At 35.6% G+C, this 27997-nt stretch overlaps 1 pseudogene across 1 annotated transcript in view; it reads left to right on the top strand.

The window, feature by feature from the left end:
• LOC147645473 (rho GTPase-activating protein 7 pseudogene) overlaps positions 1-27734 on the top strand; it is a 53506-nt pseudogene extending 25772 nt beyond the window's left edge. The window contains exons 2-4 of the transcript XR_015282342.1: positions 7061-7098; positions 7990-8190; positions 21544-27734. The product of XR_015282342.1 is annotated as a rho GTPase-activating protein 7 pseudogene (transcript). The remainder of the gene's footprint in view (positions 1-7060; positions 7099-7989; positions 8191-21543) is intronic.
• The last annotated feature ends 263 nt before the right edge of the window (positions 27735-27997 follow it).

Here is a 27997-nt window from a genome sequence, read left to right as displayed (position 1 = left end):
ATAAAATATACCAGGAAGGAATCTGTCTGAAGTAAGCCAATAATTCCCTATTGTTTGGCAAATCTGAATTGATTTTGAGTAACTGGTGGTTTGTACAAGAGAACAGTAATAATTGTATTTGTCTACCAAGTATTTTCTCAGGAAACAGATAAACAGCATTTTTTGGTTTGTTTTAAGAACAAATACATTACCATTATAAGTATTTTCTTATTGACTCTGAAGATGAAACAGGTTAGTAATGGAAAGAAAAGTGATACAGACAGGGTAATTTTTTAGGATATTTGGCAAAAGAGAAAATAAAGGCAGAGTTTGCACAAATTTCATAGATTCTGTAGAAATTTTAAGCAGAGTGTGCATATCCAAATAGAAGAAACAAAGCCCTGTGTTTCTCCAGAACTGTGTTTCTCACCAGCTACAAATTTACATGTTATTACAATGAGAAAGAATGATAAGCTCCTAGGGGTTGTTGAATGCACTTATGCAGCCAGCCACACAAAGAAGGTTAGGAAATGGATCAAGAACTTTTATACTCTTACATATTCCTTATTCTTTATAGTATTTTATATTCTTATATTTTAGCTAGGTGGGCAAATATAAAATGTTTGATATAAACACAGAGATACCACAAAACAAGTATCAGTAGAGGGAGAGAGGAAATAACCTCAAGTTCCTCCGGGGGAGGTTTAGATGATTCATTTAGATGACTATTAGGGAAAATTTCTTGTCTGAAAGGTTTGTCAACCATTGGAATGGCTACTCAGGGAAGTGGTGAAGTCACAATCCCTGGAACAGTTCAAAAGGTACATAGATGTGGCACTTGGGGATATAGTTTAGTGGGGAAACACAGTTGTGCTGAGTTAATGGTAGAAACTGATGATATTAGAGGACTTTTCCAGCCTTAATGATTCTAAGGTTCTAGGTCTGAAAATTCTCAAGGAGGTTTTGCTAAGTAGAAATGGCCATGGCCATTGAGAGACTGGCATCCCACAGGTCTGAAAGCAATTAGGAAAGATGAATCCAAACAGCTCAAACAAGTCTGGAACAACAGGACCAGATCCTCAACTATTTTGAATTGAATTTAATTCAATTTAATTAGTTGCACTAATCTCCCCTGAGTTTAGTGCAACTATTTTGATCTTATCCCAAGAACATTAACAGCAATAAAAGTGACTTTTCAAGTAAATGTACTTTAACATCTTCCCAAGAACATTCATAGAAATGAGATTTAAGGAAAGAATTGTCTTCACTGAGGGATGAAGAATGTTGAAGAACCTGGCTGCATATTGTCCACTCATAATATTTCATAGTATATTTCTCATATACTCGTAATATACTCATTTACCATATGCATTCTGCTTTATCAGTGCTTGTCAATCCTATGGAAATAAAATGTACCACCTGCACCCCATGAGATAATTTTTAATTCTTCTTGTAACTACAATAGTTTTGTACAGTACTTGAAAACAGAAGGCAATTAATGTATCTTCAGATTTTTCTTGAAATTTGTGTTCTTTAAAAGAAATACTGTCTTTAGAGGGGCTTGATTTAAAAACTAACAATTGCTTGAAAGATATCCCTGAAATAAAAGATACAATCTTCACAACAGGAAATGTAAAATATAGTCAACACTATACAACTTTCTCAGTTTCTTGCCAAGTTATGACAGATAACTGATCAATTACTGAAAGGCAAAAGCAAGGCCAAAATCTGGATAGCATATTCCAGAGAGACTAGAACTACTTAGTCTTTGATGAGCTCTTGAAAATATGCTTTAACTTCAGTTTATATCATTGTGTCACACTGTCAACCAAATAGCTTTACAATGTCTTGCTGAAGAGTTAGTTGTCTAGAAACATGAAGTTGTAGATTGTGACAGGTTTTATTTCTATGGGGCCTCCAGTAATTGTAATTTTACAGGTTTTGTCATCAATTTGCCAACACAAGAAAAGGTGTGTGCATCAACCACCATGTCCACTAACAGGTACACTTTCAGACCAAATTTGAGGAAATTTTCACTTCTCCTTAAAACATTTAATTGCTTCTATCATTGGTGTTTCTAAAATGTTTTGCTGTACTAAAACAGAGTAGCCTGAAAAGATTTCATATGACTATTAGTGAAGAAAATGTTTTTACACAGAAATTTCTACCAATATTTGAACCTTGAAAACAAGTGACATTTGTTTGGAGCAATGGTTAACAATCCATATCTGGGAAAATATAACCAACACTAACACATTTAAAATAGCCTACTATGTTATAAACTGTTGTAGTCCACAACCTCAGGATCTCATCCAGGGAAGCAGCAGGATTCTGGGGAGCAGCATGGAACACCAACGAGACGGGCTCCCATTCATTAAACCGTTTATTCAACATGGGAACAAACTCAAATCCAGAACAGATAGCCTCGAACAGAGGCAAAGCAGGGGCTTTCGAGGGACAGAACTTGTGAGGGTCTCCACCTTTGAGGGTGGAGTTCAGGGTCAGGGACCACTAGGAAAACAGCAAGGGAGAAAACCCCAGGGACTCAAACCTAATCAGAACTCCTGGGCTGCCCTTCACAAGGGGTTTGAGGTGGGACAATGCTTATCTAAAAAAAACTCTTTGCCTCCCAGAGGCACGTCACAACAATAAACAAAATCCTTTCTTGGATCATTCAAACCTGAATGCTAATGATCAAAAATCCCAAAACAGGAAAGAGAACAAACAGTTCTAAAACTAGGTAATCTGTCTGAGTGTTATCATCGACTCATTTGGGAAGTCACTGCATTCTTTTAATCCATGTCAATCTTCATTTGGCATATTTTGGTGCTTGGGCCTGCCTCAGCAGCAACCTCAGATTTGAGAGTTTATCTTCTGTGGAAAAGTTAGAATCTTTGAATAAAAATCAAAAGGGCCTTACCTTTCATTTTACCTTTTAATAGCTTAATGATAATCTTTGTTAACACATCACTGAGAACAACAAGGTATATCAATACACGCAAGATTCGTGGCTTCTTTAAAAAATTATCTTATTATTTCTGTCTCAATTACTGAGTAAAGTCCTTGACGATTAGAGTTCAATATTCCAAACTGCAGAAATGAAATTAGCAAATTGCATATTTAAATGGGGTGTTTATTTTATTTGGTATGTTTCATATAAAAAACCCCAATGTTATTTCTCATAGTGATGCACATACATATTACTGCTTCTCCTAGTGATTTTGATGAGGATTTTTTCAAGCAGGTCCATTTATATCCTGTTCATGAAGTCTTGGCAGTGAATAGTTGTTCGTATAGATACAGTTTTAATATATTCAAATTTATTTCATTTTGCTTAAATGGTCACTTGGAAATTTATTTCAACTTGGAAATCGTAAAGAGTCTTTTTCAGACATCCTCATGCAACACATTTATACTGCAGTTCAATGCACTGGGACCTAGCAAGCACACAGGAAACACGGTCATGTCCCTGAACAGGGCTAGTGCATGAAATCTGTGTTTCTCCCATGCCTGATCCCCAGCTATGCTATTATGCCAATCTGTGTGTGCCTGATGGATGCTTCTTTTTCCCTCCACCTGCTCCCTCTTGTGTTTTATAATGATTTTACCAAATCTAAAATATCTTCATAAAATATCTTGGCAAGAACAAAATCATGTACTTGATACTTATGAAATAGGGAAGTAATGGAAAATCACATGAAATCAGCTAATTCCACTGTGAAACAGCAACAAACATTGCAAGATGGAAAATATATTTTAAAATAGAGCTATTCATCTCTGTCTTGCAGTACTTTCAGCAGTTCCAGGTGTATTTAAACAAAATAGGATTTTTTTCTATTCTTCAGTTTTTAGGGGAAATATATCAGGTTTAAATATGCTCTTTAGGAAAAAAGGAAGATGTTAGTGAAAGATTTCCTATTTTTCTGTAAGGCATATGGCAACTTCTATTTCTTAAGACAAGTAAGAGTAAGACCACAGGTGTCTTTTTTCTTTTTTAGCACATCACTTTCTCAGCAGGATTGCTTTTTAAGTACAAAAACGCATTAGGTCTGTCCACAAACCCTGATGATACTGTTTCACAGAAATTACATGAATTTTGAATTCAGTAAACCATAGCTATATTATGTTAATAATTTCCTATAGACCAACTGTGAAATTCGGATAAATTCTCAATGACTTTATGTAAGGATTTGACTGAGAAAGAACTAAACTGTGGCAGAAAGAACTACACATGATGTGGCATCATCATATGTAGTTTGAGGTCTAGAAAAGACCATCAGATCTTCAGACAAATAAAGAGTGTCTGAAAATATCCACATCTGCATTATATTAATGTCTGTGTACTGCTGCAACAGAAATTGCTTGACTACTTTGAATTCTTCTTTGTTTTTTAATTGTTTTGATAGTTCACTTTATATAGCATCATGGAAATAACATATTGCTAGTTTGTCTTTCCACAATATGTCATGTACTCAGCTTGCCCTAGTATGACAAAAATATTTAAGGTTTGTGAATAAATGTGATTTTTTTTCTACATCATTCTTATTTAGAAATAAAATATAATCATAATAAGAATAGAATATTAGAATTCTTCACCTGATGTTACCTAAAGAAAAGTTGGAGTTGTTTGAATACCTGATTTACATAGCCTAACTTTGAGACATACAGTTTTCTGAGTTACAGATGTGCCAAGAAAAAAGACCACCTTTGTGTTTAACTTAAGCTTAGAAATAGCAAGGACATAAATTCTATCATTTTAGTATAGTCAGTCTGACCACAATGGAAGTGCTATTAACTGGTCTTATTCTTGAATTTCCTTGTTTCTCATTAGTATTCCATTCCTCGACTTATTTTTTCTGGTCTATTTATTGTTCAAGATCAAACAGAATTATCAAGATTTCAGACTTAAATGTTCTGATTTCACATGTTCTTTCTATTCTACCATTGTAAAGTTTTATTAAAGCAGCTTTGAATATGTATTCAAACTCTGGTTATTCCCCTTCTTTCTCCAGATGTGATAGCAGGAAAAGATATTTAGGAGACAGTCTGCCCTCAGTTTTCTTAGACAGGAAATGCACAGACATTGTCTATGATGGTCTTTTCTTCTTTTCAGCTATTCATCAAGCACTAGAATATTGAAAATTTGTTTTATTTTTGAAACTGTTTCACATAGCAGATAATGTTCTAACAATCTCATACTTGTTTAATATGTCCCCACTTATAAATGTTTCAATCTCTCTTATTCCTTGTGACTGGCTTCTGAAAAAAAAAAAAAAAATCTTATTAATTAAAATCAATGGTTTATGATGGAATATTAAGTGAAGTTTAGCTAAAGAAAAATAATTCTTAAAAAATAATTAAAATTCTGTCTTGAAATATTTGTTTACTTTTTTGGAATAGTGTGTTTTGAATTTTCATTACTTTTTTTTGGTATTATAAAACCAAACAGTTTTAGTAAATTTTAACTGCAAGGAAACTAAAGGCTTTTTGTTTTATTTTTACTCTCATAGACATAAATTTTAAAATTATAAAATTTGTGCAATTGCATAATTGCAAATAAAATGTGCCCCTTCACAGCTTGTAATTTATTCACTAAATTCCAAACTGAAATCTTGCAGGGAAATAGTATAAATCACACTTCACAGTAGAGTAAAACTTATGGATTCAGAACTGAGAGTAGCCAAATGTAGTTAAAAATAATCCTGAGAAGTTATTTACCTCTGGGGCTGTGCTTCTGGCTGTTCTGAGTTTACCAGCACATGTGCTGTTTCCTTTTATGGGCTTCAAAGACCTCTGCCTTTGAAGATGCAGAGGTTAGGCTGGGAAGTCATTCCACTTAAGGCTGTCTACCTCCACTATCCATGTACATGAAAGCTACTGGGAAAAATTTCAAACCCACTTCCATTTGGGCCTGCATAATTTTGCAGCTAACTTTTAAAGCTAATACTGTAATTTTAAGGCTGAAAACTGCATATATAAAATTACATGTGTGACAACGAAGACCACATTCAGCAAATTTAGCAGATTTTAGCACAAAGTTCCACATGCTCAGGAACTAAAGCCTGACAAATTAGCTCCAGATACGGCCATATTAGTGGGAGTTGGAGACGGCCCTACAGGGCTGGCTTTCCTTTGACTTCAGAAAAAATTCAATTGAGCTAATGAAGGCATTATATAAACAGTTAAAAGCAGTTGTTGGAGGCTGGTAGAAACTCATGTATCAGCAGTTAGTAATTAAGAAGATCTTCTATCTCCTTTCAGAATAAATATCCTGTCCCAGTTGTGGCAGGCCTGCTGAATGCAGACTTTGTGGTCAGTAAATGTCGAGACATTTTGTGTATGAAAACATCTGCAATGTCTTACAACTGTAGCTCCCCCTGCAACCAGGCAAAGGCCAAAGTTTCCAGGTAATAACCTGATCAATAACTGTTAAAGCATTTGCTCATACCAGAAATTAATAAGGAGGGTTTACACCAGCTGAAGGGGTCATCAGAGAGTAAGAGATGTATGACTGACCCACTTGGTAAGACAAATAAACTTAGCAACAATACTAATTCTGTCTTGAAAGAAAGTGTAAGAAAAAATTAAAAATGTACATGTTGATTACTATTATGAGTCACTCTGACGTAAATAAAACAAATGCTAAGTTATTTCACTTAAATATGAAACCAGCGGCCAAAGATGGGGTTTTGCACATGTTTATTAGTTGAGTTTATTATGTGAATAGCTAATATTTATTACTAATAGATACAGTAATTAAAGCCATACTAGTAATTTCCATTAGCTTACCCTCAAACTTCCACGGAGCTGTCCGTCTGGTTTTAATCAAAACCAAATGGTAATCCAAGTTCTCAGGCTGGAACAGCTAAGAGGAAGTCGTTCAGAGAAGGCAGGAGAAAGCAGAAAAGATAAACAGACAATATTCACTAAATTTGTATAGAGCAAAGGATGTAGATGCTGTGGGTTACTCTGGAGATATGATTCAGGCACCCTGTCAAACTGGAACGAAGTACTTACAAGTGTTTTATGTCAGCAAAATACTAATATGATCAAGATGGAGTCTGTCCTTTTGCTTTTGCAGAGCTGGATTTGTGTGACTCTGGAGGATTCTCAAAAGAGGTAAAGCAACATATTCCACTGCCTGTAAAATGACTGTGTTTAAACTGTAGCATTCGTTTTCTCAGATCCTGCTTATTGTCTTGAGTAGGAACGCAATTTTAGCATATGTCTTTAAATGGAATCTATCTAACTGTGTATATTTGTTCTACAGAATAGTACTAGACCTGTTGCCATTGTTCTGTGTTAAGTTGAGACCATGTTTCTCACTACCTGATGTCAAAGACCAGGTGTTTCAGAAATGTTCTTGTATTGTTCTGGATTACTGTTGCCTTTGCATGAGCATTAGAGATGCATAAAGTATTTCTTTATAGGAAAAATCCAGGAGGAAGAGATTTAAAGACATTTTTACATTATGTAGCTGTAGTACAGATTTTTTTTTCCTTTGGCAGAAATAGCCCAGCAGTGTATAAAGCTGACTGCCTTGAAACACTCCGTCTTGACGTTTTCTTTTCCCTCCATTTCTGCGCTCTCTCCCTGGCGCAGGCAGGCAGGCTCGCTGTCTCTCTCTCTCCCTCTCTCTCTCTCAAAGGCAGGAAATACTTTTCAGGCAATCTGGGCCTGGTTGTTGAGGCCCCCTTTCACAAAACATCAGTCTGAATTTAGTAGACAGAAGTCACTGGGAAAAGCTTGACAGGCTCGTGCTTAGCTAAGGCTCCCTCCAGCTGCAGAGGGTGTTTTTGTTAGAATCACACATTGAGCAAAACTGCTTAGAATAGAGCAATGATCTCAGTAGCGAAATCTGAACTTTTATGCTAGCAGGAGCTAGCTGGGACTGGGCTCCTTTGTTTGTTTGTTTGCTTCTTTGTTTTGTTGTTTGGGCTTTTTTTTTTTCTTCTGTTGACCAAAGATTTTAGGGAGGTCATGTCTGAATTCCTGATTGTCTTCATCTAGGTAAGGCTGTCTTGGAATCTTTCTGCACTTTAAACTATCCAAAAAAATTAAAATTAAAAAAAAAGAAAAAGAAAAAGAAAAAAGGAAAAAGAAAAAAGAAAAGGAAAATATAAAAGAAGGTAAGACAAAACTCAGAAAAGAAACAAGCAGTATCCAGCACTGGAGTGTTCTGCATTCAGGATCTCATCACTACAAATAAAGGTAAAAAAATTTATAATATTTAAAATATACACTTCATTGTAAACCATGACAACTCTGTTTATCAAAATATGCCAGACCTATAAAAAAATTCATGTGCATTTTTCTTCGTCTTTTAAAAACATGCTTGAAATGCTGAACTTTATTTGCATTCTTATATAAATAGAGCTGTGTGGGCTTGCTTGCGTATTTTTTAATGCATGTTAAAGAAGAAAGTTAGACGTGTGAGTGATTTGGTTCTTCCACCTCAGCTAACAACAGAGAGGGCATTTAGGGCTATGTTTTTTTGTCTCTCCCCACCTTCCCTTTCCTCCACTCCAGAGGTAATGATGATGAGGAGTGTTTTAGGTAGATCTATCAGTTATACCTCTGCTGGGCTATGTTTCTAGCCTTTTCTCAGCCCTAGATGAAATCTGTAGTATAATTGACAATACAGTCTTAAAGGTGTACACTCTAAATCTGAAATTCCAAGGTTTCTTTGTTGTCTTTAACTAAATTAGGTTATTTTTAGTAATGTAGGATTAAATACAGAGACCACTGTGTGTTGTGCAAGCATATAGACGAGGTAAAGTAAGATTCAGTAAATGTCAGCTGACTATAATTTTTGGGAGGATGTATGGATTTACTAGTTTTTCTTCTTAAACTAGTAAAAATAACAATAATCTACTGTTAAGGAGTTTAGGGAGAAAATCAGGATAGTATCTTTTGTTGATATGTGAATGCATTTATATTTTATGTAAAGTTGTGATTTAATTATTAATTTGTTCTGGATATGCAAAGCATTTTTTATGTCAATCTATATAGTATTCTTTGTTTTCCTGCAAATTGCTGCTTATAAGTAATCTGAAAATTATTTTTCTTTCTTTCTTTCTTTCTTTCTTTCTTTCTTTTTCTTTCTTTCTTTCTTTCTTTCTTTCTTTCTTTCTTTCTTTCTTTCTTTCTTTCTTTCTTTCTTTCTTTCTTTCTTTCTTTCTTTCTTTCTTTCTTTCTTTCTTTCTTTCTTTCTTTCTTTCTTTCTTTCTTTCTTTCTTTCTTTCTTTCTTTCTTTCTTTCTTTCTTTCTTTCTTTCTTTCTTTCTTTCTTTCCTTCTTTCTTTCCTTCTTTCTTTCCTTCTTTCTTTCCTTCTTTCCTTCTTTCCTTCTTTCCTTCTTTCCTTCTTTCCTTCTTTCCTTCTTTCCTTCTTTCTCTTCTTTCTCTTCTTTCTCTTCTTTCTCTTCTTTCTCTTCTTTCTCTTCTTTCTCTTCTTTCTCTTCTTTCTCTTCTTTCTTTCTCTTCTTTCTTTTTCTTCTTTCTCTTCTTTCTTTCTCTTCTTTCTTTCTTTCCTTCTTTCTCTTCTTTCTTTCTCTTCTTTCTTTCTCTTCTTTCTTTCTCTTCTTTCTTTCTCTTCTTTCTTTCTCTTCTTTCTTTCTCCATGTAATTATTGGCCAGATTGTTAACTAAAGAGAAGTCATCTGTTCATGTATTTCAAGTCTTTTAACTTTTTTCTATTTTTACTATTTTTAGTAAAATTTTACTATTTTTCAAAATTATTGTTCTGTATGGAAATGACTTTGTGGTGTGAAAGGACATGAAGGATATTCCAGAATGGGGTCAAACATCTCCTCTGCAATAGATTGAGAACAGTACACTTTACTGCCATTTGGGGGAAGGAAGTTGTTCAGGGTGGCCAGGAGTGGCTCTGGCTTGTGAAGGGAATGCATCTGAACTGGACAAGGAACGACCAGTAGGCAGTAAATTGTACCTGAGTATATTCTGGGTCAATTTTAACATCACAATCATTTATGAGCTTATGGACAAGTCTTCTCCAGTGAGATGTTCTGGTCTGGGAGAGCTGTGATACGTAAGCAGTGGGACTGAGAAGTTGAGAGCAATTTGACTGAGTCTTTTTGACATTCTCGTGAAATTTGTGCTGGAACATTGATGTCTCAAAGGATTTAGCTTTAGTGGCTTTTACAGCACTGTGTGCCCATGCTTGCTGCTGCAAGTATACACGCACGTATTTAGTATTAATGAGTATTAATTAGTATTAACTCCAACTAAACAGAATATTCCTATTAAGCAGTTATCTTCTGCAGCACCACTTCTGGGGTTTAAAGCATATAATGACCTCATCTGACCTCACTTGCAGATGAAAATAGTTGACACCTGAGGCAGTTGAACTACAGGGTGGACGACAGAAAAGATTACAGAAAGTATTTTCTCATTAAACTCTCGAGTTTCTTGTAGACTATAAGTAAATATAATGCTGATAGATGCCTGCGTTTTTGATTTAGAAGGTTTAAATTAAAGTCCTGGAAACAAATCGCTATTCAACTTCTGGTTCTGCTTAGTCTAATTTCTCTGTTATGCTTACCTTGTTTTGGTTTTTTAAGATATGGTTGTTCAAGAAATAGGTTTCACAGAAAAGTTAGTCTAAAGAACCTCTGAAAATTATTTTATAGATATATAGCAATGATGAACATGGAAAATGAGCATCTAGAGTTTTTTGACCTTGCTGTGTTCCTTCAGATATGTTAAAGTTCTTTGGCTGAAAAAAAGAAAATAGCCCAAATAGTTGGATCAAATGACTCCTTTAAAGGAAGTAATAAATTTATGTCTACAGCCTTGAGAAAAATTAACACAAATGGTTACATCCATGTAATAGGAATTATTCAAATAGCTTTCCTTCACCATAAATTTGTGGGCCTGAAAACTAATTTTCTTTTGAACTTGTACCTGTTGACCTTCATGTCAAATTCCATACTCAGAGCAATGGGGGAAAGAAGTTTGTATATTTAGGCCTAATTCACAAAGACCTCTTCAACACAAAGCAATCCCTCCTAAAAGAAAATTAAAAGTAAAGACAACAGTTTGGGTGTGCAGTTTTTAAATAGGCAAGGCTTATAGTAATTCTTGTAAAGTGCTGGGCTTAAAATCAATTTAAAAATTGTTCTTTAGGTGATGGAACAATCTAAGGATCCCCCTTTTGACTTTCATGAGTCTCAAAAGTTACTTAACTTTTCTTTTCCTTGATTGTCAGAAGTATTAAGCCACATTTTATATAATAGTTTTCTGTTGTCCTTAACATGAATTTTGCTGCTGGGATGTATCTTCTTTGTTATGAAGTGTCCCTGAGGACGGCGGTAGCAGAAGGAGTAAGAGAATTTACAAATGTTTTTTCTCTTTTCTCAAAAGGAAGCTATATTTTAGAGTATTCTCCTTTTTTCTTTTTTTCATCTGGTTCCATTTTCCATTATTTGTCTGGAGAAAAAAGACTAAGTCCGGAGGGGTTGTTGATGTTCTGTTCGTTTTACAAAAAAAAAAAAAAAAAAGCAAAAAGACAAAACCAGAGTAACATAAGGGCCAGAGCAATTGAAATAGCATATCCAGAAGTTAGATCTTGAGTTCCTTCCTATTAGGAGAGAGACTCTGGGGGTCACTGACCCAACATGTCATTCAAAATGGGGTCACCTAGAGCCAGTTGCTCAGGTCCTTGTCCACTAGGGCTTTAAATATGTCATCCAAAGATGAAGATCCCCATGAATTCTTAGTAAGGACTTTAAGACTAGCTGGATACCCAGGTGTATTTTTAATATATATGTGCATGCATATATGTATATACATGTATACATATGCATGTGTATATATGTATAAATTATACCTCAAACTGAAATTATACAGATTTTTTACATGTAAATCCTATGTATATCATATGTGAAAATTATTTTATTGTAATAATTACTGGTATTGAACTTCAGTATGTTTTATGTTATATTTCACCATTGATATTTGCTGATGCATTCGGCTACTACTTACTTAAGAACAGTTTGTTGGTAGTTAATTTCAAATCCACTATTACTGTAGTTGCTTGTTTCCTTTAACGAGAAAAATCACTTACAGAGCAATTAGTGATGCCCAGAGTGATCTCTGGTGAGTCACATTCAAAATGCAAAGTTTGCCCTAAGTTGTGTGTATCATTAAAACCAATTTCACTCATACTATGTACTCTTTACCTCTAGCCTTCACTTTCATCTAAGCTCTTCTTTTTCTTACAGTGATTTGTGATACTTTCTATTGGTTATTTCATTGTACCCTGTGTCAAAATCTATTAGCTGTAGATAAAATGCCCTTGAACTTTAGAAAATTTTATAGTTAATTATCTTACCTCAGAATCTCTATTGATTCTCCCACCCTCTTGCTCACTCTTTATCAGTTGTAGAGTTTGCAGGTCGATAGGTCTTATTGGTGAGAGTTTCACAATAGGATTAAACCCCTAAAAATGCCCTTTAATGCTAGAACAAATAAATATTCCAAGTTGAACATCATGGTACTTGTGGAAGGTTCACCTTATAATAAAAAATTTTGGAATAAGGAATTTTGGAAGACGGAGTTGGTGGTGAGTTTGAAGTAAACATCATTAGACTAAGAAGTGAAGAAAATCTGGAGTAAAATGGAGGATTGTTGCAATGTGCAGTTCTGCTAAAGGATCTAAGAGAAGATGAAAGGGGCAAGAGGAACCAGTGACAAATTCACCAGGCCAAAGCAATTTGGGTTACATTATTAAAGCTGTATAATATATGTATGCATATATATGGGGAGCATTCGTAACCTTAATATTGTATTATTAGCATCCTTGCTAAGACTATCACAAAATATGAATCTTTTTTTTGACCTCCTCATGAATTTTCTCATACACAATATCAAGGAGAAGTTACTTTGGATTAACTTTTCCAGTCTGGAGCACTTAACAATCCACTTCTTAGCAGTCCTGAGAGGCTCAAAACACTAGAAGTTGTACTGTTAAATTCATTACACATTTTTATGTCAGCAGCTAAATGGAGATACCCCTTTTCATTTTGACTGAAGATTTTATCCTCAGTTGACGCTGTTTTATCAGAGAAGATTGATAGCTTTCAATAATAACAACTAAAACGAGAATTTTTTTTCTGAAAGGACAGTCTCTAAGAGTTTTATAGTCTACAGCAAAACCTGGGCTTTGAGCATTCCATATACAGAAACAATTTTACATTCTAGTATCATCAAATACCTTTGTGCAGACGTCACTGACAACTTCCAAACATTGAGTCACTGTCAGCTTAATTGGGTGTACCATACTGGATATAAAGATTTTTTAAAAGCTTTTGCATGTTGTAAGAGAATTTGTAGCTGGTAAAGGAAATATATCTGAATTAGTTTTAAAATCAAGGGAAAATCTCCATGTGAGCTCACAAGTCATCTGTTTTATTTTTCCTGTAGTTATGTACTCAGAAACAGCAATTTCCAGGGCTGAGCATATCTTTCCAGGCAGGCTACAGATGCTGAGTAGAAGAATATCATTATAAAATCAGGAGAACAGCTGGTGAGTTTGGAATTGAGGCACTCTAGAAAGTACTGTGAAGAATGTCTATTGGCTATAGCATTATGCCTATGAGAGGCAGAGAGAAGGTGGATATAGAGATGAGATACACATACTCTGTAAAAGTCCTTTGACAGACAGGTTTCCTGAATTCCAAAATAGGAATAATATAATGAAGAATAATCAGTTTCATTGTTAGGTTCGAATGCAGGCTTTCCCCCCCCCAATTTCACCAACCTGGAGGATAAATTCAATTTTTTACATTCCCTTCCTTGGAGGAGTGGATTTAATTAGGTCCTCCAATGCATTTACAAAGCACTCAGTGTACATTATATGTTATTTCTCTCTCTAGTTTCAAAGAAATAGTGGTACTACTGCCATTTTGAATAATTTTTGCTTTTCACATCTTCAGCTACATTCCAGAAATACTTCCTCATTTTGCTCTCAGTACTTTTTTACAAGTGCAAAAAAAAAATGGGATTCCAAATGATTCTGCTAGTGGTTCGCTCCCACCAAAAAGCACCGTCACCCCAGTAGTCATTCTCTGTAGACTCTCAATGATAAAATATTTGTCTTTCTCAATGGGTGAAAATAATTTTCAGCTCTTTATGTACAAAAGACAGGCAAAATAATGTCAAAAACGTATTTTTAGTCATGTCTAAACCGGGAATGAAAACAGGCCCTCTGCTATTCAGTGAGGAGGCTGGTCACCAAAAGACATTGTCTGTGGTGTCTCATACGACCGAGGTTTCATAGCTCATGGCTATAATGAGCACCAGCAATTTTTTTTTTTTAAAATAGAAAAACCATATTAGAGTCTTAAATCTAAAAGGCAATAGGAATACAATCTGGTTAATTTATATTGTTTTCAAAAAGACCTCCTGCAGCTAAAAGATTCGTTTTTTACTCGAGTTGGCAAGAAAAGGAAATGTCTTCCATTTGGGGGAAGGGGAGAAATATTTGTGGAGAAACATTTCCCTAATTCAGGAACAAAAATAGTAGAGACATAGTTTTCTGGGTTGCCATGTCCAGTGGGATGACCATTTCTCATTTCATGTCTTTTCAAGACACTTCCAGTTCAACCAGGGAGTGAAAGAAGGTGTAAGCAATCTATAAATTATGTTTTCTATTTTCTGGGAATAGAGAGCCAAAATGATTTGGGGGGAAGATTGGCAAAGCGATGAATTTTCCACATAATCCTCCTATGGAAAAAGAAGACTTTAAACCTTTACACTTAAATTGCTTTTATTACAAAGAAACAAGAAATTTATTATAGAATCTAGACAGTATCTTATTAAATTTTGAAGACAAGCAGACTCACAGGTCTGAACTTCTAGATGAGTCTAATCTTCTTCTTAAAAAGTCTGTGCTAGAAACTATTTTTTGGCTTAAAACTTTTTTACTTTTTTCTGGGCAGTTATAAATTTGGTGGCTGTTGTCACTTCAGAATGATACTGTTCTGAAAGGGTTGGATGTTCATAACTGCTAAAAAGACTTGTAATGCTGATTATTAATGTATTAGTCATTAACAAAACTACAGTAAAGTGGTATTGTGCTATAAATACTTGAGCAAATAATATTTCACTATTTTATTGGCTATTCAAAATAGGACAGAAACATGAAGTTGGGTATTTTAAATGTTGTGTTTCATTGGTTTTGATTTGATAATTAAATTGGGTGTAAACTATATAGATCTTTAGTAAGCCTGGATAACTGTAGATCAGTTTGGATCCAGTCATTTCCTGTTTCTCATCCTTGAGGAAGAGCCTCAGCTAATCTGAGGCTCAGCCCTGGAAATGAACCAAATACAAATACAACCAAACTAAAACCCACTGTAATCACATGTTGGCTACAAGTAAAAGCTCTTTGTTGTATGATGATAAGCACTGGTAATGCAGCTGCTTTTTGAGGAAGAGAAAATAAAAGAACTCCCTGATGGTTTATGTGTTCTAGCTATACATTAAGGCATATTGACAAAGCTTGGGCCCATATCTTGGGACCCAATAATATTTTCACAAAAAAAGTAAGACCTTTGAAGTCTCTGATTGAAAAACTTGCCAACTTGACTCTACATTTTGTGGTGAATAATGTATTGACATCTTATAATGCTGCTGGACAGTATCAGTTTTTGTAACGTTAAATATCTTCCAAAGGAAGAATGTTTGCAACCTTAAGTGTGTTAGGCATTTCCAGTGACAGTAAACTGTAATAAGCATATATGACATATGTTAGAATCCTATAAAGGGATAATGAAACTGATTCCTGAAGGGAAGAGGAAATCTTTATCAAGTCAGAAGAACAATTTCAGGTACATGGCTTGATTGATTTCATGTGTGGTATCTCTTATATCAGAAATACCGAACTTTTTGCAGTATGATTTATATTTATTATATATTATAGCTTCTATTTACTTGGAGGAAAAAAAGAAATATTCCTTGTTCTATTTCTGCTTTGGACTTCTGCAAATTCCTCCTGTATGAGACACAATGAATAAATGTTCTCCTTTTTCATGATACTCTTGATTTTTATATGGCTTTAAATTCTCTCTTATCCAGAAAGAAAACATTCATGTATTTAACAGCTCTTCAGACAGAAGCTATACCATACTTTAAATCCTTTCCTGTTGTTTTTTGCTGTATGTTTCCCTCTGTTTCTCTATTTCCCCTCGATTTCCCCTTTTTCTCTTTCTGGGATGGAATTGGCATCATTGTGTGTAGTTTTCAGTTCAATGCATAATAAGAATTTAGAAATTATTTTTTATTATGCCACTGTATGCTCAGCCTCTCTTTTGCCTGTTGTTCTACATATTTTCTAATTTTCACTGAGCTTGAAATTCAGTTGCAGAATAACAGCCACAGTGACGTAGTTTTGGGTTTGTTTTCCAGATTGGTAGACGATATAATAGAGACTTTTAATATGCATTTATAATTAGAAGTATTTTTATTTTAATCACTGCATTCCACTTTATTTAGTACAGAGAGTTTCATATGCAGTTTTATCTCCTAGTTCTCTATTTCAGTTTGGTAAAATTAGCAAATTTCATCATTTTATTTCTTTTCTTGCTCTGAAAAATCTACAAAACACAGATTTTAAACACCCTCCTTCACAAAACTATTAATAATCTCCCTCTTTATGCAAAAATCAATCAATCACATATTCTCACTTCTCATTTTCTGTTTAGTTTCTGGTTTCTGTTATTTTATATTTTTGTTATTAATGAGACTTTTTTAGCCAATTAATTGCATAGGGAAATCAGATTTGCAAGCATCTAGTTCACAACCAAGTGGTCTTTTTTTTCTTTGATTTTAAACCAGCTTTTGTTGCATCCAATCATTGCTCACAGCACCCCAAGGTTAAGAGTGCAGAGAAGTTTCCCGTTTCTCCCACCTTCTCACTCTGGAAATAATCTCATATCCTAGAAAGGCTGTACTTCCCACACCTACTCCAGTCCCTGCTCAGGATCCTTTCTGGCTCTGTGGCTCTCTCTCTCAAGTGAAGCTCATCTCTGACCCCAAAGGCATTTGCCATTACCTTGGAAGAATGTCCCTCTTGCAGTCCCCCAGATTTGCAGTTCTTCCATGGGTCTCCCATTTCATTTCTTAGTGCAAAGAGGGTTACTTGGATACCTTTCAGAGTTCCAAGTCCACTAATATTTCATTTGAGTATTGTTATGTATCTAATATTTGGTTCCTGATCACTTTATTTTCTTGGAATCTCTCCTAATAGATGCTTCAACAGGAGTCAGTTGTGTGCTGTTTGATCTATAGCTGGGCAGCAATTGTAAAATCCTGTATGGTGGGGTATGCTGGAAGGAATGTTTGTATGTTGGACTTATCACTGTTTGTCTCCATTTCTCTCCACTGATTCATGCCTGGAAATCAGCAGTAAGATCTTATCAAAGTAAAGGAGAAGTATCCTGTGAAAGGACACTATTGGGATATGTTTGTGTTTATCTGTATCAAAATCAGCAACACCTCTATTTAATAATCTGTGTCTACATTTATGAGTACATCACATGCATACACATGCAAACCTGACCGTTAAAAGTTATATAAAAGATTTAAGTTGTTATATTATTTCATTCTGAAGACAAACTTGTCTTTAGAGTACTATGTTTTTTTTCTGATTTTTAGAATAAAGTTGTAAATATTTTTAAATAATTATAAATTCAAACCAGTTTTAGCATTTAATTTTACATATTAAAGAAATCAGAAAAAAATACATCTGGTTACCACTAGATTAATACCCCACAACAAACAATTCTTATATTTCAACTCTACAACAGCAGGATTTAGCATGGTCTAAAACCCTGCACTACAAATGCTGCTTATATAGAAACTGCAGACAAGGTAAGCCTCCACTTCAGTGAAATCCAAAAGGTGATCTATCTCCAAGTAGGAAATAAGAAAATGAAGGCTTGCATTTTATAATAAATAGCTGGGTGAAGACCTAAAGGCTTATGTTTTATCTCAAATTATTTGTAAACAACATTCTGTGTCAGAGATTGGTATGGAGTTACTGAAAGAACTGTGTGCAAGCCAGACCAGGAGATGTGAGACGAGTTTATAGGAAACAGACCCTGTTCACTTAGACTTCCTTAAACAAAGTTTGCTGGCTGGGGTCACAGACCAATGAAGATAAAATAATGATAACAAAATAAATATTTCTGCTTGATCTCCGTTGCTTACATACTCCTGCTATGTAAAAAATGTAATGAAACAGTCTTTCATCTTTGTTTACGTTCATAAGCTAATGCTTTGCCTTTTTTTTTAAGAAAAGATTTGCATCCCATGTAAAACATTAGCAAAAATTAAATTCCACTCGGATGATGGTGGGGCTGTACTGCCTGGGTTGCCCTCTCAGAAGATTTCCTGCCACAGACTTTGTAAGCTGTCCTGTGTTCTCTGCAACTTTCTTCCTTCCAAAGCTTTTCTATTCATTACAAGGTGGAGGTCGCATATGGTGCAATGAATTGTCAGAATGGAGGCACTGGTGGAGGCAGCAGGGATGTCACAGCTGGGTCAGTGGCAGTGCTTGCTCTGGCCACACAGGGATGCCACCAAGTGTCCTGCACAGCAGTGTGTTACTAAGGCCTGCTTCTGCCACAGTCCTTCCCTCCTAATGGCTTGGGGCTCACTGCCCAATCTCTTTCAGAAGTCTGGAGCAGTGAGCCCTCCAAGGCACAGCTTATGTGCTTGCGTGTGAGTGAAAGGAAATAAGTTGTCCTGAGTAAATAGGTAGAAAACAAAGAAAGTTTCTTGTCAGCCCTTAAGTGTTAAGCAATTAGAGCAGGAAAATAATTTCTAAGCTGAATTGTTTAACACAATCTTTAGGGAGTGGAGAGGGAGCAGAATAAAAGTAAGCTGTCACCAAAGTCTGAGCACCTGCATGCACCATGGGAATGAGGGGATTTCAGGAACTGCTGGTGAAGCTGCCTGGGGAGGTGGCATATGTACTGTAGATTTCCATATTAAGTGCTAACATACACTCATCTGTTAGAGAACAATAAAAGTGCCCATGTCATATATTTATTTGTCTTGTGTTTTAAGCAAAGCATTTTGTATTTCTCTGTTTAACAATTGTTCTGCAGCCTTTGAAGCAGCCAAAACTAGTGGTAATGCAAGTAAAACAGAGAGACTCCTAAAGTAAAATTTGTTTATCATCTCCCATGAAATATAAATCACCACATCCAAGAAATGAAAAATAGTAACAGATCTGTTCTCCCATTTCTGTAATTCCATGTAGCTGCAGCAGCAAAATTAACACACACCCATTAACTCTCTGAGAGCCTGCCTTCTGCACATTAAGAGCAGCCTAATATTAGGTAGGTGGATGCAGGTATGTCATTAGAAAGTTACATTTTTTAGCTTTTTACCCTTCACATTTCTAGTATCTTTATTGATTGTTGTCAGAAATGTCCCAATATGGCTGTAGCAACCATGTTTAATTTTCTCTAAAGTAGATGAAGGTAGTGTTCTAGTAGGGGAAGAAAGGGAAGCTACAAATGAGATGCACACATGTGCAACTCCAAACATTGCTTATGGAGGGCAGTAGAAATCATTGAGCCCTTTCTGGTAAACATGCCGCTTTTCAAGACAAAGACAAAGGCTGAAAATTACTTTAATTTTAATTTTTAATTAAAGCTTTAATGTCCATCAGGAAAAGGTGCAGCAGAAGATAAAAGTATTATCACTATTGATTTTTTACTCTTGTAATTTTGTAACACACACACTTAGATGAAATCAGAATAAGAGTGTGCTGCAAATTTATACAATTATTTGACTTTAGGTTTTAATATTTAGGATTCATCTCATATTTGACCAGGAAAGAAGAGAGAATTATAAAATTGTATTAACTTTTTGCTACTAAAATTTGCCTCTGAAAGCAGATAATTTTTTTGGCCTGGCTCTGTGTGTTATTTTCCATTTTGCTCAGCCTCCCACACTCTAATGACTTGTGCATGGAATTTCATATACTCTATGAATATATGTTCTTTTTAAGCACAGTCTCCATAGAGGTGGAAAATGTGAATGTGAAATGAAGCTTGCCATTCCTAAAAGAACGTTAAAGATCTAGTACTGTACAAGTCTGTCCTAAAAGTCAGTTTGTCAAGACATAATTTATGGAGGTTCAGTTGCGCAGGCAGAATTCTGCATTTCTTTCAAGATAAATACTTTTATACTTTCAGGCATGTGATTTGTCAAGGCAGCTTTGTGGCCTGGTGGGCAATCAGAATTTGCCTTAGTGGACTGAAATGACCCAGAACAAACTCACTACTTAATCTTCTTTATTGCTGAAATCAATAACCAGATCCATGCTAAGTGCTGACAGTTCTTGTGTAGGGAGTGAAAAGTAGAAGCGTCTGCTCCTTGAACTTCTAACATTTTATGGGCCAGAAGTTTTGTTTTCTTTTTTGACAGTGAACTTGTTAATTTTGTTTTATAATTCATAAATTAATATCTTTTCTTTGTGCAAATATACACATGCAATGACACAAGATTAATGTATCTCAAATGCCATCACACAGAATGCCTAATGCAGCAGTCAGTGAAAATTCCTCACATAGAAATCCAAGCAGGGACAGTGGCCTCTGGCAGAGCCAGGCAGTCCAGGTGAGCAGCTAAGCTACAGCCAACCATGCTGGCTCACAATCCACCCTTCTGGAGAGCTCTGTCCTAAATAGCAGGTTTTCTCCATGCCTTACACTAGAAGATCATGAATATATTCAGCAAGGGGGGATGTATGCTGGGGTTCAGGTTTTATAATGTATTTGAATGAGGAAATACACCAAAAACTTAAAGTAGTTTTCCAACTACTTTAGTAGTTTTAGAGGGTAGGACTACATGACCTTTAAAGGCCCCTTTAAACCCAAGCTTATCTATGATTCTATGAATTTAATTTTTTTTTAAAACACAACCAGTGATTTACTCTGAAGTTTCACGTAACACTCGTAATTACAACTTGGCCTGAAGATAATGAATACTAACAATAAAAATAAGACACTGAATGGGCCAAAGATACTCAGAAGATAATTGGTTTGTACATTTGGTAAATTTGGAAAAACCCTCATTTGTTCTCTGCCTCTTTGGGAAACAGACAGAATTCTGCACTCAATAGGTATCCGTGGATGAGGAAGAAACAAAGTTACCCTGTGTGTAAAACAACTATAAGATATAATGTCATTTATACCCATTGAAATTATTATCTTATGAGAGACACAGTTAAGAGGAGCTTGTAAAAATTTTGGCTCTGGAGCTACTTGCTTGTCCATGTGCTTGTTTATACCATTTTTGTTTACTTGATATTGGAAAGTAATCAGAAAAAAATGTATTGAATTATGAGTGCCGTCAAGTTTTGTATGAAAAGTATTAAAACTTTAAACAAAACAGTCTTTTAAATTCCTGTCCTTCTGGTCCCACAGTCTTATCTTGTTTTACACTTTTGTTTAAACTATTCCTTCCCTTTCTTATTTTTTCATTTGGAGTTGATTCAATAACACAGCCTTTTTTTATTTCTTGCAGATGTTAAAATGATGAAACCTTCTCTCCCTCCGGAGCAGAGCACAACAGCCATGACATCTCCGGTCCTCTGTGGAAGGTACATTGCAGTCTGCTGGTGAACTGTTATGACATGTCTCTAGCAATCAGAAAGAAAAGCTGGGAAGAGCATGTGACCCAGTGGATGGGATTGGCTTTGGAGCCTGTGGAGTATAATACAGCATGTCGTCACGGACTTGTGGCTGATAACTTGCAGACAAGTATGGAAAAAGATGAGGTTTTGAGCGTGGACCAGAAAGAAAAAAGCGCTTCATTTCCAGAGTGCTGCTATAGTGGAGAGGTGACCGGCTTCCCGGGAAATGTTTCAAAGGAGGTGGATGAAAATGATAACCACGAGGACGAGGGACATTTTCTGGAGGCCAGCACAGAAACTCTAGTTCATGTGTCTGATGACGATGATGACTATTCTGCACTCAGCCTGGATAGCGATAATTATCACATCACTGCTGTAGGAAGCGAACCCGAAGATGAAGGGCACAGCTTAAATGGAGCAGGCTCCTTAACACAGATATTACCAATAACAGAGGGCAACAAGGCAGCTGAATCATCTGGAATCAGTGGCTATATAAGTGAGGAACCTGGCTGTGATAGAGTTCCTGAAGAGGAAAGGAGAGAAGATGTTTGTGGCAGTAGTGGCCAAAGCCTGGAGCTTTGTAATTATGAAGTCTTAAATGAAATAGTAGATGTAGAGAAGGAAAATTGCATCAATTCTCCAAATGTGAAAGAAGTTATTATGTCTGGGAAGCAGCTGCTTCATACTGCTGTAATTGCACAACAGCGCCGGAAATCTGATGCTTTCAAAGATGGGCTTGGAAAGTCTGAGTGCAATGTGGTAGAGAGTGGGATTTCTTCTGAATCATCCACCAGCAGTGATGGACAGCTCTGTTTAGCAGTGCAACCCAGCAACGGCCTTATGCAATCTCCTCCTTGCTCTTGCATCCCGGCAGTGGAAAATGGTCTGGATGAAAGTGGTTTCACAGAACCTCAAGAGGCCCCTGAAAACAAATGCCTTTCAAATGTCAGTTCAGCAGAAGACATTCAGTGTTTACACGTAAGGAATCATTTGACCACACACGAATATTCAGACAATCAAGTGAAACTGCGCAAAAGAAAGGTAGGATGCTTGTAGAGCACAGGTTTTTTTCCTAATATTTTCCCCCAATTTCTGACGGTGGTGATACTGTGCCTAATTCACTGGAGAGAAAAAGTGATTTTTTTCATCAATTTATCAGATTCAAGCAGTTTCAAGCCAAATATGCCTATACAAGAACTAAATTTTAGAAGCTTTTTTTCAGATCTGGAAATGGTTGAGTTAAGAATTTGGATGGTACCTTATATTCACTCTCTATATATTTTTATATATTTCATATATGCTTTTCAAGGATGAATGAGTACGCATCTTCCTCTTTGGTTTTATTTTTGGTTTCCTGCTGCTATTATCTGATTCCTCTTAGGAAAACAGACTGTGTCCAGCAGTTTGGAAGCCTGATTGAAAAAGAGAGCGCAAGGAAAAAGTGCAACAAGATTTTAAAAGAGAAAAAAAGGAGTGGAAGTATTTTGCAGTAGTTCTTTGGTCTTTTGCTCAGCCCCATGAGCATATGTTCTTGCAAAAACAAGTATTGCTGAGTCTGAAGCAGTATTTTGTAATTTTAAAGCAACCAGAGAGTTTCACTGTCTTCACCGAGTAAGGAAGGGTATCATTACAAAATTTTAATGGAGAGATTCCTTGGCAATAAAATTCCCATTGGCTTTAATGTGAGGAGATGTGCTGATTGTGGCACTATGGAATTCATCTTAAAGTCTGGCTTTTCCAGTTATGCTGCTTATTCTAGCTAACAACCAATTTGTAATTGTTTACTTCTCTCTGCCTTTTTTTTATTTGACATCATCCAGCTTCTTTTGTCTGAGATTTTTTCATACATCTGGTTTCTTTTAATTGTGTGGGTTTCGTCTGTCAGCTACAGTGCCTCAGTAGCTGTTCCACTGAAGCACAAATTCACATATCTGAAGTACTCTGTGCCCACACAGCATCCTGAGCTGCTGGCTGCTGCTTCCTTGTGTAGACCTTTCAGTAATAATAACACTAGATTAACATGGTGAGAAGATGTCAGCAAGTTTTGCCAAAGGTTTCAGAAGCACTCAAAGCCAGTCTTCTTTTGGTGGTTCATGCAATCACAGTTAATGCAGTAACTCATTCAAATATCTCAGTTACAAACAAGAAACAAAAATGTGACTACCAGTACCAGAAATGCTAATGAAGATGGTTCAAGTTTAAAAAAAGAAAATTAACCAAACTGACATTGTAGTTGAGAACTAATTGATTATCATAACCATTTCTCATCTGCTTTACTTTGGGATCAAATTTTCTTTTTAAATATAGTTATTGATATTGATGTGTACATTTCATATTATTAGCAAGATGTGGCATGCTATATTTTTTTAATAACTTTGATTTGATTCTTGTTTTCATGTATCTCCTTGGATCTTGTTTGGAGGTCACATACTCATCTTTGAAATGTACAATCATGAGAATAATATTTCAGAACATATGTATGATGTGTGTTTGTACCATTAAATATTTTAAAGAACAGATCATAAGAATTCCACTGAGACTAATAATGCGAAAAACTAAGAAAGGAGATTAGCATAAAAAGGAGAAGAACAAGGAAGTTTCTTCAAGGAAGTTTGAACATTAGATAACTGCAAAAACTGCAAAATTGTGTGTAATGTAAAAGGGGGTGGAGTCTGTAAATCTCAAGGAGACCTTGTTCTACTTTGGTTAAAGAAGTCTTTGCCAACCACTGTAACATGAATGGAAAAAGGGGAAAGATATGATCTGCTATTGTTTGCAATATTATTTATCTCTGAGTTCACAGGACACTTTTTCAAACAATGTTCTTGAATAAGAGATTTTCTTACTTATATCTAACCATGCACTGTTTTACAAAAGGTTGTCTATGTTGGTAATAGTGTGCAATGAAAAATGTGCCTAAGTTTACAAACTTCCCCTGAAAGCCACTTTTGTAACTTTAAGAAAACATTAGAAAAATTGCAGACTTGAAACTGAATCCATCTATAAAAGCCAAGTATTTGCTTTGCAGTGACAGGAAGACTTAAGGGATTGGGAATGGTATATAAAACCTTTTCTCTCAAGGTCAGCAGTTCAAACAGTGCAGTTAAGGCCTAAAACACACCACTGTCTGATTAATGCTCACTGTCAATTATAGTTGCACATAATCATGTGCTCATAAAGGTCAGAATATGGGAAAAGGTACATGGAAATTAATTGCTAAAGGTATTTGGGCACCCAAATCTTGAGGTAGCACCTTGGTGATCATAGAAAGGTGCTGATCTTCAGGCATTTTCATGGCAGTTAAAACTTAGGACCTTTGATTAGACTTCTGCTCCTGCTGGTACTAAATTCTTTTGCAAATCTGTTCCTTGTTAACATATTTTAAACTGTTTTTAATTGTGGCAATAGAGCATGACCTTCCCTGTTATCTTTCGATCGGCTGTCTTCAAACCAGAGCTGAGGTGAGAGACAGTGTGGCTCTGATATGCTGGCTCTGCAGATGGATGCAGGTTCGAAGGCTTAAGGGCTTAAAGTTTAGCATCTTTGACCAGCACTAACTCCATTGCAGTAAATTGCTTTAGTCATGATGGATGTGCTGACACTGAAGATGCTTTTTGCAAACACATCCAGCTGTTGCAGCATTCTTTATTCCCTTCAAGTCACCAGGGTTCAAATGTTTGAAGCACAGCACCCTCTTTTCCTTTGCTTTCTCAGCAAGACTTCCTAAGGCTCGGAAATAGGAAGGACCTGAATTTAATTGTGAGAAGTTAATGATATTATTAGGTCTAACTGAAAGATACCAAATAATCAAGCTTTCCTGTTTTTCCTGTTCACTTCATCCACAGCATGAAGTTTATGGTTATTAATGGTTCAGAGCAGCAGAAACATAAATGGATTAACTACATGTGGATAAACCAGCTAGAGCCTTCTGTATGCTTTCCTGGGTTAAATAAATTTAGATTTTTAAATAGTCACTTCACAGGATTGTACATGGAATAATCTTTGGAACTAAAGAGTAAACTGTAGTGCTTGGGGTATCAAAATAGCTCACATGTATGTTCATATGTAAAAAACAACAACTTTTAGTGAACAGTATTACACAAAACTAGAAGAGCATCAGCTATCAGGAGAATACCAGCAAAAGGAGACTATTTAATTATTGTGCCTTAATTTCTAAATGGAAAAAAATAGCCATTATCTCATAAAGAATCTGCCAAATTGTTGAGTGTACTCCATTTCATGTTTTCTCCAAGCTGCTCATCTCATCAAGCTTAGGCAAAGTCAGGAAAATCCCTGCTGGGGCATATTGAGAAGGTTCATAAATGCAGCAGAACTCTTAACAAATTAATTTCAGTTCTCCTTCAGTTCTCTTTCAACAAAAAAGAACTATTTTGTTCAGCACCAGCATAAAAAAAGTGGGATATGGCATATAGTTTCCCAATAAATTCTCCCCACTCACTTCCCAAATACAATTACAGCTGTGCTGTTGCAGCCATGGATAATCAGTATTTTGTAAATGCACATTTTAAAACAAGGCTCAGACAGTTTTTTTTAAATGATGAATCAGTAAATGAGTAGAAAATCAGCACTGTAAAGTGTGGCTCTAAATAGTTTGAATAAAAATCCATGAAGTTTAAAAAAAAATGAAACATTAACAAACTCCACTTACAAAACAAATTTTGGCCTGTTCCATATATTTCATTGTTCCTCCACCATGCCCTCCTCTTAGATGTTATTCCTAGAAATCATTCAATATAAATGGGAAGAAACCAGCTACAGATACAACTATGACTGTTCATCTCTCTCCTGTAGGACAATGTAGTTCCTCATGCTGGTCTGCTCAGAAACTTTCCGGTTTTAAATAGATGATGTAATCTCAAAGACATTCCTTCAAGGTCAAAGAATATAAGAGTCAGGGCTATTCCTAATGCTCATTATTATTGCTACTGTTTAATCCAGATTTCTAGATCAAATACTGTGTGATTTGTAAGGGATGCTTAAGGACACAGCTAATATCAGCATAACGGCAGCTGCCAGTGTCAATAAGATGAAAATTAATTTAAGAGTAAGATTAACAGAAGGCTAGCAGTAAATGTAAAAAGACACCTAGGTAGAAGGTTACCTGGAATGACACATGTCTTTGGAACAATGTCTTTTCCCCACAGGAAAACCATGAGTTTTTAAAACATGATTTTACGTTTCCTGTACTGTGGCAATAAATTTTATTTCTTTATTTCAGCAATTATAATTATACTAATGTGAGAGAGCAAAAAAGTTACTTACTTGAATTCAGACTTTTCCATCCATATTTGCTTCTTGAGTATTATGCCTGTCCATGAGATGTGAAGGCTGACTCTCTTCCGTTATGAGCAGAATTAAATTTTGTTTCACAACACGAAGATTATGATTTTTGAGGCAAGTTAGAAAGTCAGGCTCTTCCAGGAGCTTCTGTTTGTACCACCACAAATTAATTTCATGGGCAACTTACGGAGCTTTGCCTGCTGGCTCATACTGAGGTACGTGGGAGAGGTAGTAGGAAAGCTTCACAAAAAAACCATATGGGGTACCTGTTTTACTGAAATTGTTTCTTTGCTGCTCTTTCTGTGCCATTTCTTCTCATTGCATAATCCTTTTCAAGTGAGGACTTAAAAGTAATATGATCTTCTTGTGAACAATAATATCAAACATTTTAGGTATTTTTCTTATTTTATTGCTGTTTGTATACCAGTTTCCAGCCCAATCACTAGCATGTCTTTCCGAAGTCTTAATCTCCCTTTACCTCAATTCTGTGGTTTTTGAATTGTGATAATTTAATGATTCGTTCTTTTTTAATTTTTTTTTTAATTTAAAGATTCTTATAGTGGTTTTGTTATTTCTATTTTATGGAAGCTGTTTTCATAGGGAGCCAGCCTGAACTATTGCTACATAAAGTATTAGGATTGTTAGGGTTGCGAAGAAACCTAGAAGATAAGAGCAAGAATAAAAACAATAAGAATGTGCAGGAAATCTTGATTAAAATTGGAAATATGCATTTTGTTGTATTTTGATTTTGCAACAAGGAATTAAATTTACCTTTTTCTGAGACGCAGTCTGCAAATATATGTCAGTCAGAGGAAGAGGACAGCTTCAAAGCAACCAAAGTTGGTGGTTCTCAAGTCAATTATCATTAATTATTCCTTTGCAACAAATGATAAATAAATGCAGTCATTTCTCACAGGTTTTCCCATTCAGTACTTTGAAAGACAGCCATCTTGCAAATATTCTAGTGGAGGAATCCAACAACCAGGGAAGAAATCTGTCCTCTAAAATCATAATGATCATTAGAAATTCTGAAAGTATGGACAG

Source organism: Cyanistes caeruleus, unplaced genomic scaffold (assembly GCF_971803275.1).
Source record: "Cyanistes caeruleus unplaced genomic scaffold, bCyaCae1.hap1.1 HAP1_SCAFFOLD_271, whole genome shotgun sequence".
Lineage (NCBI taxonomy): Eukaryota > Metazoa > Chordata > Aves > Passeriformes > Paridae > Cyanistes > Cyanistes caeruleus.
This window is presented reverse-complemented; position numbering and strand designations above follow the sequence as displayed.